This window comes from Aptenodytes patagonicus, chromosome 1, assembly GCF_965638725.1.
Source record: "Aptenodytes patagonicus chromosome 1, bAptPat1.pri.cur, whole genome shotgun sequence".
In the NCBI taxonomy this organism is placed as follows: domain Eukaryota; kingdom Metazoa; phylum Chordata; class Aves; order Sphenisciformes; family Spheniscidae; genus Aptenodytes; species Aptenodytes patagonicus.
This window is the reverse complement of record NC_134949.1, coordinates 48857832-48870990: the sequence shown is the minus strand read 5'-3', so window position 1 is coordinate 48870990 and position 13159 is coordinate 48857832. Positions and strand designations below refer to the sequence as shown.

Genomic DNA, 13159 nt, shown 5'->3' with positions numbered 1-13159 from the left:
GATTAGTAAGTATTTACCTCCCTTACTACGTTTCTCCTTCATTCTTGACCAAGTGGCGTGACCGAGAAAAATCTGTATTCGTTGCTTTAGTGAGTAAGTACTATCTAATTCCATTTTAGGAGAGGGAGAGATGTTCTTAATATAACAAGACACCAGAGTCATCAGTCGATCAGTCATCAAAAATTGCTGGGCAGAAAGATGACCTGCTACTTCTAATTAAAAAAAAAATAAATTGTTTAGTTTCACAGTAGTGTAAATTTCAGGGATAAAACCGCGATAATACTGTTTTATGTAAAGCAGAGTTGAGTAGGAGGATGTGCTCATAAAAAGCGGGAACGGAAAAATTGTCTCCGTGTCATGCTTTTTCGACTGACGGTCTTTGCCTGCCTAAACCGTTCAAAAGAATCGGGCAAAATTGTTTTCTTCTTATTTCGACGTTTAAAATGTTTGTTATTGAAATAGTTTTGAAAAGCTATTTCTGGCAAGTATTTGGATACAGTTAGACTCCAGACGCGGGATCAGTAACAAATACACGACTACAGCTTTTAAGACATGTCTTTATTTACCGTTAGATACATTCAGAGAAAAGGATAGAGATGTTTCCCCAAAGCATTTCTTCAATTGAGTTAGTTCTCTGAGGCTTTAGGGACGATGATGACGCGCATCTTGAAAATACCATAAATTCCATCAGGTAGGGCTCACAGATACCGTTCCTGAGCAGTGAGAAGCTAAAGAACGAGCCGGTAACGTGTAGCTGGTTCTTTACTTTGGAGCCAGAGTCTTCTTTAACCTGTGCATGATGGTATTAGAGAGCATGAGAGCTACGCATCAGCTACGCTCGACAGGATCCAAATAACTAACAAGAGAGAAAGAAGAATATCAAACGAGAGGTTACAGGAAATTGCACTAAGCTAATCACTAGCTCACAGAGGTGGGAGGAAGAGAACGGCAGTGCCGTTCCCTGGGCTTACACACGAGCAGCTAAAACATTCTTTCTGTTGCCTTTCCAGGTGAGGGTACTACAACTCCTACAAAACGTACTAACACAAAAAGGGGCGCAGAGACTTCCGGAAGGAGAGCACCAACAGAGCGTATTCCCAGAACAGATTGCAGATCCTTTGAAAATGGAGGTAATATACTTTAGCATCAGCTTCTGCTTGCTGGACATCTGGTGGTAAATAACTGAACATGCACGCATTAAACCTCACCATTTCGTATTTGAGGTATTCTTTGTTCTTTATGTGCTAGAGGCTCTTTCCCATGCTGCACCGTTAGTTATAACAATCAAAAACACTGTTTATGATTCTGCTTGGTTTAGGATTATTAAAAAAAAAAAAATCCTCTATGCTGATTGCAATTGATTTTTTTCCTGCTTAATTTTGGAAAAGAAATGGTTCTGTGGAGTTATAAAAAAGAAATGCCTACAGAATAATACCCTTCGTTACTAGGTCTGTTGACATCGGAGGTAAAGCTACTATAGGAAGGATGACTCTTGAGCCATTCATCGGTGTTTCCGCAATGCAGTTTGTCAGCATGTCAGCAATGCCAGTCCAGCTGTTAAAACTATGTGTGGGCCCATGCCGTAAACTGTATCACTGAAGTGCCTGAGGATTAAAATAATCCTTTTATAAACTGAAGTTATTTTTTATGCCACGTCATGTTAGTTGTTCAGTTTGCAGGACAACACATAGCTGAACTGATACAACTGAGACAGAGGCAAAGCATACCTCTCGCGCAAGGGATGAGAGCTAAGCACCGGCAGACAGGAACGTGTTAACGTTCCTGTTTTGTTGCTAACTGAGTCACCTTGTAACGACACGCAGTTCAAGCTCACAAGTTGTCACCCTGTGCTTTGGAGTCCGTTTGCATTGGGTTCCCACTTAGATCTCACACTGTGACTTTGGGAAAGGATTTGTTCCCCCGCGACACACGCGTAAATTGCATGCAACTTCTGATTCCCAGTCATTGCAAATGTGTACGTGGATTAAAGCAAATGTTTGTAGTTTTAAACTGTAAACCCTAAATACAGTATTCATGAAGATTTTCTAATTCATAATGAGAAGCATTCTGAGCCAGAACTGGTCAAAGCAATTGTATGAGGTCAAAGTAGTGTTGGTCTTTGTGTTCGTAGTCAATTTTTGAGTTTGCTTTCACGGTTGTGCAACCGTGAACTCTGCCAGAGGAAATCTAGCCACTTTTGCTTCCCTTTTGGGGAATGATACCTTTAGAATAATTAACAGGTAAAACCATCTTCCACCCAAAAAGACCTGTGTATGAAGTGGGAGATCAGGTTTTCAAATCACCACAGCATTTTTGGATAATGAAATTCTTGTGTGCTTTTTAGGAAAGTAAGTATGTGTTCTTTTAATCCCTCAGCAACGAACCACACTGAGCTGCTAAAGAACCATCACTGTAAAGAAGGAAAGGAAAAGAAATGGATTTCTGAGGAGCCACGAAATTCACCTAACACAGTAACAGGAAAAGGTATTTTGAGAAAACAGGTGGCTTATTCATTTCTATTTACTAAACTGGTAGACGATTTAGCACCACCCAGTTAATGTCTGTTCTTAGGGTCAAATACGGACAACCCATATTTGCATTGGACTATCCACAAAGAACATGTTTTTCATCTTGTCTTCCAGCCTCCAGTCTCCCGCAATATGTCACCTTCTGAGTAATAGCACAACATTCCTGTTTGTTTTTTCACTTCTAGGAATTCACACTTCCGACCCCACAGTGAAACCAGGTGACCGACAGAGGGGTCGGGGTAAGGATGATGGAACTGCTGCTTCTATCCCTTACGTGAGGGAAACTGGAAGAAAGACTTATTCCAATTCTTCAGGACCTCCAAGATCAGCATACGTAGTCTACCGTACTGTCACCGTCAGCCAAGAACCAACGTCCAACGGATCTACAGGTGGGCTCCTGCTTACGCAGCATTCTTAAAACGCCTCCAATTTACCTGTCTGTATTGTGCTGCTTTCGATTTTGTCCCCGCAGGTGAATGTGACGCTATTCATGCCTACCTACGGGCAAGGGTAAATTTGATCCCGCACAACTGTCCTAAGTAGATTGCAGCAGTATCCACAGGCAGAAACGTAAAGCTTTGTAAAGCTTTACAGTTAGTCAGACAGAATATTCATGAGCAGTAATTGAGCCACCGTCGCAGCAGGAATTCATTTCTCTGCCAACAAAGAGGGATGAACGCGATGATGCGCTGATGTGCACTAACGTACTGACCCCCACTATTTACAGCACCTCTTAGGTGATTTCTTCTTTTGAAGTATTTCATAAACCTCGGAATAGTCCACCTTTAGCTTCTCGTTTTGCTCTAACTATTGATAGCAATAGTACTAGAAGTAGTTTTGCAGTAGAGTTTCAGTCTCCTCTCAAGAAGCGTTTCTTGTCCAACTTTTTTCCTCCTCCCAGCAGGGGACGAATGACCTTGCTTTGCGCGGCATTTTGCCACAACTAGGATTTCACTGGAGTTTTGATTGTGATGGCTTTCTGATTGTTTTGGCTTTAAGCTGCCCCATAAACTGAAGCAGAAGTACAGAATTTCTGCTGCATTCTGGCCTGAACTGATGGGAACAAAAGGTGCTTGTTGACATTCGCAGGGGAAAAGCAACAACAGGCAAAGCCACGTCTTCCCGCAGAGTAGCAGGGGCCGGGTGAAGAGCACTGTGGCTACTGTATACTGCAACCTTCCCTGTGGAGTTCTGTTTGTCGTTTGAAGAGGGCTTACCTATGCGACCAATGCTATTACAGTTTTAGCCTCCTCATGGGTAGTATTTTGTTATGTTCACCAAGCGCCCATGTCCAGGACGTATCTAGATGCTACAGACAGAGGAAGTAATTCATAGTTCAGCCAGAAGGTGTCCTTCGGAGTGCACTGGTCTCCGTGGGCTCAACCATGGACGTTCCAGAGGTGCGCATACCACCTATGCAGTGTAGAGAAAGGATCCAGCTGGGCAGGCAGTCAGCGCTTAGAGGACAGTAGTGGATGAGGGGGTTGTGTTCACAGCTGCTCTTGAGACAGTCTGAAAATACAGACACGTTCAGAGAAAAGGACAGAGATGTTTCCCCAAAGCATTTCTTCAATTCAGTTAGTTCTCTGAGGCTAAGGCACGCATCTTGAAAATACCATAAATTCCATCAGGTAGGGCTCACAGATACCGTTCCTGAGCAGTGAGAAGCTAAAGAACGAGCCGGTAACGTGTAGCTGGTTCTTTACTTTGGAGCCAGAGTCTTCTTTAACCTGTGCATGATGGTATTAGAGAGCATGAGAGCTACGCATCAGCTACGCTCGACAGGATCCAAATAACTAACAAGAGAGAAAGAAGAATATCAAACGAGAGGTTACAGGAAATTGCACTAAGCTAATCACTAGCTCACAGAGGTGGGAGGAAGAGAACGGCAGTGCCGTTCCCTGGGCTTACACACGAGCAGCTAAAACATTCTTTCTGTTGCCTTTCCAGGTGAGGGTACTACAACTCCTACAAAACGTACTAACACAAAAAGGGGCGCAGAGACTTCCGGAAGGAGAGCACCAACAGAGCGTATTCCCAGAACAGATCGCAGATCCTTTGAAAATGGAGGTAATATACTTCAGCATCAGCTTCTCCTTGCTGGACGTCCGGTGGTAAATAAAATAACTGAATGTATTTGGATTGGACTATCCACAAAGAACATTTTTTTCATCTTGTCTTCCAGCCTCCAGTCTCCCGCAATATGTCACCTTCTGAGTAATAGCACAACATTCCTGTTTGTTTTTTCACTTCTAGGAATTCACACTTCCGACCCCACAGTGAAACCAGGTGACCGACAGAGGGGTCGGGGTAAGGATGATGGAACTGCTGCTTCTATCCCTTACGTGAGGGAAACTGGAAGAAAGACTTATTCCAATTCTTCAGGACCTCCAAGATCAGCATACGTAGTCTACCGTACTGTCACCGTCAGCCAAGAACCAACGTCCAACGGATCTACAGGTGGGCTCCTGCTTACGCAGCATTCTTAAAACGCCTCCAATTTACCTGTCTGTATTGTGCTGCTTTCGATTTTGTCCCCGCAGGTGAATGTGACGCTATTCATGCCTACCTACGGGCAAGGGTAAATTTGATCCCGCACAACTGTCCTAAGTAGATTGCAGCAGTATCCACAGGCAGAAACGTAAAGCTTTGTAAAGCTTTACAGTTAGTCAGACAGAATATTCATGAGCAGTAATTGAGCCACCGTCGCAGCAGGAATTCATTTCTCTGCCAACAAAGAGGGATGAACGCGATGATGCGCTGATGTGCACTAACGTACTGACCCCCACTATTTACAGCACCTCTTAGGTGATTTCTTCTTTTGAAGTATTTCATAAACCTCGGAATAGTCCACCTTTAGCTTCTCGTTTTGCTCTAACTATTGATAGCAATAGTACTAGAAGTAGTTTTGCAGTAGAGTTTCAGTCTCCTCTCAAGAAGCGTTTCTTGTCCAACTTTTTTCCTCCTCCCAGCAGGGGACGAATGACCTTGCTTTGCGCGGCATTTTGCCACAACTAGGATTTCACTGGAGTTTTGATTGTGATGGCTTTCTGATTATTGCCATTATTTAGGATTATTTCTCACCTTGAATAAACAAGGCCTTGGGTCTAATTCAAACGTCTGTTTTTGATTTAAACGTATCAATTGAAATACTCTACTGTCCTCTTGATAGGACGTACTATGCCATCAATTTGACAAGAAGCCTACAGGTGGCATTCTGAGTCTTGTATCTTTCTTTTCGGCAGTCTGTTGCAGATGCAACCATAATTTTACACCTTTCGCTTTTTTTAACTTGCTGCTATAGCGTCACGCAATCTAGTACCTCATTTGGGTTTTGTTTGCCTTTCTACTTTCCCTTTCCACGGTCACTCTGGATCATTGTGGTTTTTCATCTGTCACTTCATCAAGGCATTTAGTGGCAAATAATTGAAACAATCCTAAGTTGAGGAAGTGATTTCATCTTGCCAGCTGCAGTCTCCTCTCTTAAGCTGGGCTGCATCTCCACCTTGAGGTGCCTCCCTGCCTTAATTTCCAACAAAAGGAACCTCCTTCAGACAGAGTAACCCCCGCTTTAAGAGGAATAAAGTGAAGTGAAATGAATCCCGACATCACTGCTTCGTCTCGGGGACGAAGAGTTGTGGGGCTTTTCTTTTTGCTTTGAATGTCTGCTTTGATTAAATGTGGACAGATTGGTAGAGAGATTACAGAGAGAACGTTCTTAATGTGAAGAATACCTCTTACCCAATTTCCAGGTTAAGAAAAGGAGAGCACATTTCAAAAAAAAGGTGAGCAGCATTTTTGTCACAAGAGCGACCGTTACCATTTTCGCTACCTTTCTTTTCAGCAGTACCTGAGCCGTACGGTGGGAAACGCTCCAAACAAAGGAATCAGCTTGACACAAAGAGGAGATTTTGGACCCAAACGGAAAACTATGGTAATACTTACATGTTGTGTATCAACGGAAAGTTGTAGGATTATTGGGCAATTAATAATTTGAATCAGTGGCATTAAGCTGGAATTAACAGGAAACAAGAGTATTAATGAGATGAAGTTTTAACCAAATTTTACAGAAAACGGTTCGTCAGTAGGCAGCTTACTCTGGCGCAAAATCAAGTGCCAAGCACACAACCGTAATATTGCCTTGCATCTAGTGCTTGCACAGCCAGAGATGAAACAGGAGGCTGGCTTACGGGTTCACTTAATCTAACAGCAACTGATGCCTTTGGGAAGATTTTCAACACAGCAACATTCACGTTCTTCCAGTCAAGGACGTCCGTGGCAGAACCGCCGCGTTTGGAAGATCCTGTGGGCCTGCTGAAAACGCTGCAAGATGGCAAATGATCTTTAAAGTACTAGAGAGAAAGTCTGTATTTAACACTAGCTTGTATTTCAGAGAGGAGGTATGACTCACCTGATGCATTAATTGACACCTCAGCCAACGTAATATTGAATTCACACATCAGACTGAGAGAGTCTTTCCTGAAATGGTAGCTGAAATTAAGAAACAATGCGTATGTTTTTTCTACAGACAAATATACCTCGGGATCTTACAATGCACCAACTTGGAGGAAAAAAACCCCACATGCAAAAACGTTCGCCAGGTTCAAAACAACCATTCAGGTAACTGTTTGAGAGAAATTTTTACAGTTCAGTCTTTTTAGTAAAAGTGGCATGTCGCTCCCCACCGAGGGAATGCAAAATTGCTCTTAAAACTCCCCCAACCAAAACCCGCGAGATTCTAAGCAGTGCCGAGTACTCTGACAGAGCAGTTAGTAGTTTTGTTTGTTTGCAGACATGTAATTTTGCCTGCCTAACTAGCCCGTGATTCCTAGTTTTTCCCCATATTACTGACATGAAAGCAAAAGATGTGCCCGCCTTTAAAGCGAGGAGCTACAGGAAGTGGGGTTTGGCTTGTAGCACTGGGCAAAGCAGAGCAGAGACTATATGAGCGCGATCTATTTGTCCCTCTGCTTGGCTGCTCGTGAAGCATCTGCAATAGCTGAACGATGATCAGCCGAGGTCCAAATTCATAAAAGGACTCGGGCTACAAACCCTTCACAAGATGCCCGAAGGACCGTGAATACATTTTACAGCCGTCTTGAAAGCAGAGATTAGAGCCTCTATCTCGTGTCTCGCGCCGAAAGCTTAATTCTTAAAATGTTTCTGAAAGAGCACGTAGTTTTCCTCTAATACATTATGCACAAAACGTTCTGCATATCTATTTGGACAGCAGAGCCAAGAAGACGTGGAAGCGAACAGAACAGGAGAACGATACGTAGACAGGAGAAAGAGATGAAGCGAGTGCGTCACTTCACAAGAAAAATCTAAATTGAAATACGGAAGTTATCAACTGGAAAAACCAAAGCTGATAAAATGGCAAATTCTGAAAAGAAGATGTACACAAAACAAGGCGTAAAGACTGTAACGTTTAGAAACTGACAAGAATGGAAACTTGTGTTTAAAAATAGTGTTTGTATATTCATAACTGTACAGTAAATGTACCTCATAAAGATAAAGATGTGTTACATTTTACAGACGTTATTTCCCTTGCTTGTAACAGGACTGTAATTAGCTAAAATAAATTCCACTGAGCTTTGACTACATTGAATTGACAAGCATAAAAGTATGCCTTATTTGAACTCATCTTTCAACTTTCAAGTTATGTGCAGAACACTCTGCACCTCAAATCAGCAAAACCTCCCCCTCTCTCCGATTCCTACCCCCGACTCCATAACCGGCAGCGCCCTGTGCATGGAGGAGCGAGTGATCCACAACACAGTCAGCCTGAGCAGGCGCAGGCGGTGCTGTGCCGTGCCGTGCTGCGGCTGAGGGAACGGGGCTTGTTTAGCCTGGAGAAGAGGAGGCTGAGGGGAGACCTCACCGCTCGCTACAACTACCCGAAAGGAGGTTGTAGCCAGGTGGGTGTCGGTCTCTCCTCCCAGGTAACAAGCCACAGGACGAGAGGAAACGGCCTCAGGTTGCGCCAGGGGAGCTTTAGATCGGAGAGGAGGAAAAACTTCTTCACCGCAAGGGTTGTCAAGCACTGGAACAGGCTGCCCAGGGAAGTGCTGGAGTCACCATCCCTGGAGGTCTTTAAGAGACGGGCAGACGTGGCGCTTAGGGACACGGCTTAGCGGTGGACTTGGCAGTGCTAGGTTTACGGTTGGACTCGATGACCTTAAGGGTCTTGTCCAACCTAAGCGATGCTATGATTCTACAATAAATACATGGCTCAACGAGATAGTAACAGTTCCTGCCAGCTCTCAACTGCTCTTGGCCGAGACCAGCGGAAGGGAAGGGATCAGTGCTTTGTGTGGTCAAACCCTTATCCAAGACTTCCCTTTCACAGCTTCAAAGGCACTAAGACCCACAAAAACAACAAAAAATACAGGCGTGTTTTCCAGACCACAGACGCATCCCCTATTACGTTCCTTAATCCCCTCCTGCCTGGTTGTCTCTGGCATGAGGGCCCCAAAGAGGAGCCCAAGGAAAGGGAGGATATTCAGCATTTCATGCAGGGAGGCCCTCAAGACTGCGTGTCTGTGTTTTCACATACGCGCTGCATGACACGTCCCCCACGCTGGCTTAAACTAACAGCACTTGAAAATAAGCCCCGAGACACGAGAATCGTTGACACCTTTCTTCAGCTTGTTTGTCGGGTTTTCCATCCAGCCCGGCCCATAGACAGGCTTGCCCTGGAGTTTCCAGAGGGGTAAAACCAGCAGTTTCCTGAGGTCACCATACCCTGCAGAGTACTGAAATCAACCGCATAAAAGGCAAGATAGGACTTCTCACTCGTCACCAGAGAAATTTCATACCCAAAGGCACCCTTTAAAGTCATCACTTAACTACTGTAGATCAATCCAAAATCTAGCCCTAGAATCTTGCCTGGTGTAATACAAAGTTTCCTCACAATTTCAGGTAAAGGCAAGAACCCCAGCGATGCAGCGAACCACACTCGTCGCGTTTTCCTCCCAACCTCCACACGTCTTGTAATCCTCCCCAAGGAAATCAGGCACCCTCTATCACATAAATTCTAGTGTGCAAGGAAGATTTCCTAATAAGAAATTTTAAAACGGGAATACTTCCTCCACTGGCATGCTCGCTTAGACCATGCTTCCTGGACTTCAGAGAGTAAAATCTGTAACAACTTTAGAAACACCTACTATGTTTACGGTAACTGTTACTTTGTGGTCAAGACCTTTAAGCAGGCTGGAATTCACAACAGCTGCAATCCAGTAAGTCATACAATAAAAGTGAAAACTAAGTAAAACAAGGCTTCTAGTCAGCAGGAGAAACCTGCATACGGACCTTCCTTCCTACCTTCATAGGCAGTTACGTAACAGCAGGTTCCGGCCACCTTTTCAGTAGGAATTGCATTGTACGTATCTGCCTCTAACGCCTTTCCAGTTACAGTTTCAGTTGCCAACACTTGAAACGGCTGAAAAGAAGACAGGTGTTTTAAAGCCTCGTCAGGGCTGTCTTACTGCCTCGGTCTCGTGCGGATTCTTGCTCCTTACAGCTGGCCCCCCTCTAGGTCCAGTATTACACATTATAGTGCTGATTTCTAATACTGTCGAAATACACCCTTGTTTCTTCAAGACATGACGCTTTGGAAAATGCCCTAAGACAAAAGAACAAAGGCAATCTACTTGCAAACTCTCTCCCTCTTTTAATCGTTCTTGATGAGTATTTAGAGGTGACTTTGCCTTCCACTTTACACAGTGCATATAAACTAGAAGGGTTCCAGTCCAACGCTGCAAAATGTTGAGATGTGTCTCCCTGCCTCACGATGGCAACAGAAACTCATCATGACTAGCTGCTCCGAGCTTTCAGTTTGGAGCGGAAAGTCAATGGCACCGTGTTAGTGCAATGCACGGACCTGCGGAATGCAAGGTGGCAAAAGCGTCCCGGTGTTAAATACTTAGGAGCAGTGCTGCCAACTGAACGCTTTCCCGCTTACAAAGAGCACAGAAGGAAGTGGGCCGGGGTCTGAAACAAATACCCAGCCACAACTAGTCCACACTTCTAGGAGGACTCCTGCAGCTAGGGCTTCTGTAACACCTTCACTGCAAACATGTAATCCCTTCTGTTTGGATTCCAATAGTCTCCTCGATAACCATCACCCCGCCCTCCTCTCGCCCCAGCCAATTTTCACTTGTAAGCTGGTCACGGTCTCTTCCTGCTGGCAAAACACAAAGCGAGTCCTTGTCTTGCAAAAGTCTCCAAACAGAATTCGGAAGCCGTAAAACGAGAACAACCTTCTACATGCTTGCCTGACATTACGTGGCTGCTTCATATTTTAGTCATCACATGTGGAACCACAACATACAGCATACAGGAAGATTTCACGAAGGTGACATGGAAAAGAAAATTTCCAGGGCAGGGAGGAAACATGCCCGTTGGTTTTCCCACCACCACCCCGCTTCTTCCCTAGCAGTCATAACCCCCTCTATTATCCTTGCCTGCGCTTTGAAAAACAAGAAGAATAGCATCTACACTGGTATAGACCTAATCCCCTGTCGGCTTGTCCCCTATGAAGGAACAACAATGTCGGGAGCTACCCTTACACGACCATTATCAAGGTGGTGTTGGTACTGAGAGTTCAACAGTTACGTTACTGACGTTTTGGCAACCACTTCAGCTCTTCCGTCCAGAAGCCAAACACCAACGGGAGAAAGTCACCCAGATGGATTCAAGTGCACTACGCAGCCGACAGACAGCAGTAGGTGCTGCTACTGCAGTCGGGAAACACAAGTCGGAGGTCTAGAGCTAGACAGGCGAATGCCACCCCAATCTGTCCCGACACTGCCTCTTACATCTCGGGAAGAAACAGCTTGGATCGGGCTCCATTACTTTCACCTTCGTAAGTATCCCGCGTCTGACAGCCTCAAATGAATTCTTCTGTCATGGGCCTGATATTCCTTTGGTCACAAAAAAAAGACCTTTTCTTTTAAAAAAAAGGAAGAAGAGACACAAGCTGATTTTTCCCCCACAAGGCTCACAGGCGGGGACGGCAGGATGGTTTTACACAAGCTCCCAGGGCGGTCATGTCGCAGTAGCCTCAGTCCTCGCCATGACTGTTCCCGACACTTAGAGAAAGCAAACACAACGTCACGGTGAGCACCTGGGTGCACTTGGCAGGAAAGGAGCGGGACAGAGCTCAAACGGCTCCCACACGACCTTTCTTCCCCGCATTTACGGGGGGGGGAGCCCCATGGAAAACGCTGCCGTGCATTTCCCTCAAGGTCTGGAGAGAAACCTCTCCCCACTCGGGTGTCCCCCTCCCCGCAGCCGGGCCGGGCCGCGCCGGGCGGGTCTGACACGGTCGGTGCTGCTGCCCGTCCCCCCGGCTTCGCTCCGCTCCGCTCCGCTCCGCCCCGCCGTGCGGCGCCGCTACCCGCGGCCCAGCGACTCCCCCTGCGCCCGGCCCCGGCCCCGGCCCCGGCCCCGGCCCCGCCTCCCTCCCGCCCGGCCCCGTGCCGCCCCGGCCACCTGGCGCTCCCGCTTGGCCGACGGCTCCTCCTTCACCTCGGTCACGAACAGACACGGCACCTGCCGCTGCACCGCGCCCCGGCGCCTCATGGCCCCGCCCGCCCGCTCCCGCCGCCGGCCCGCCGCCGAGACGGAACTGCGCCTGCGCCGCCCCGCGCCCGCCGTGCGCGGCGGGAAACCGAGTCCGTCGCCGCCCGCCGGGAGCCCCGCGACGCACCCCAGCGCCGGGGACGGCGGGGCGGGGCGCGGTCGCCTCTCTCCAGCAGCCCTCGGCGAGGCGGTGGCTCCGCCGCCCAGCCCGGCCGCGGGCCTGGGGCAGCTCCGCTTCCCACAGCGGCGGCTCCCGCCGCGGCAGGGCCGCCCCGCCCCAGCTGTGCTCGGCGCCGGGCTGAGGCGGCCGCGTGGTGGCCCGCTCGCGCGCCGTGGCGGCGGCCGTTAGCCGCCGGCGGTGCCGTTCCCCTGGCCTGGCAGCCTTTCCTCAGGCTGTCTTTTCTGCTCGCCGGGGTGCCACACGCCCGGGCCTGGGGCGTGGATGCCCTGGCCCCAGGGCGTGGGCACCTCTCTGGGTCCGACTTTGCCTCCGCCAGGACAGCGGCCTCCTCCTGTTAGCCAGGCTCTGCGCCTCGGTAGACAACCTTTCAGTCTGTGGTGGGTTGACCCTGGCTGGACGCCAGGTGCCCGCCAAAGCCGCTCCATCACTGCCCTCCTCAGCCGGAGAGGGGAGAGAAAACACGACGAAAGGCTCGTGGGTCGAGGTCACTCACCCGTTACCCTCACGGGCAAAACACACTCGCCTCGGGGGGCGGGGGACACGACGGGAAATTAATTTATTAGCAATCAAACCCGAGTAGGGTAATGAGAAATAAAACCTGAATCTTAAAACGCCTTCCCGCCACCCCTCCCTTCTTCCCGGGCTCAACTTTACTCCCGCTTTCCTCTACCTCACCACACGTTGTCTCTGCCGCTCCTTCCTCCTCAGGGGGAGGACTCCTCACGCTCTGCCCCTGCTCCAGCGTGGGGTCCCTCCCACGGCAGACAGTCCTCCACGGACTTCTCCAACCTGAGCCCTTCCCACGGGCTGCAGTTCTCCACAAGCTGCTCCAGCGTGGGTCCCCCACGGGGTCACAAGTCCTGCC

At 47.8% G+C, this 13159-nt stretch overlaps 1 long non-coding RNA gene across 1 annotated transcript; it reads right to left on the bottom strand.

Moving 5' to 3' along the window:
• Positions 1-537: 537 nt before the first annotated feature.
• Positions 538-12117, bottom strand: LOC143158279 (uncharacterized). The gene is made up of 2 exons (XR_012994957.1): positions 12024-12117; positions 538-4324 (listed from the first exon to the last, which is right to left on the bottom strand). It is a non-coding gene; the product is annotated as an uncharacterized LOC143158279 (long non-coding RNA).
• Between the last annotated feature and the right edge of the window lie 1042 nt (positions 12118-13159).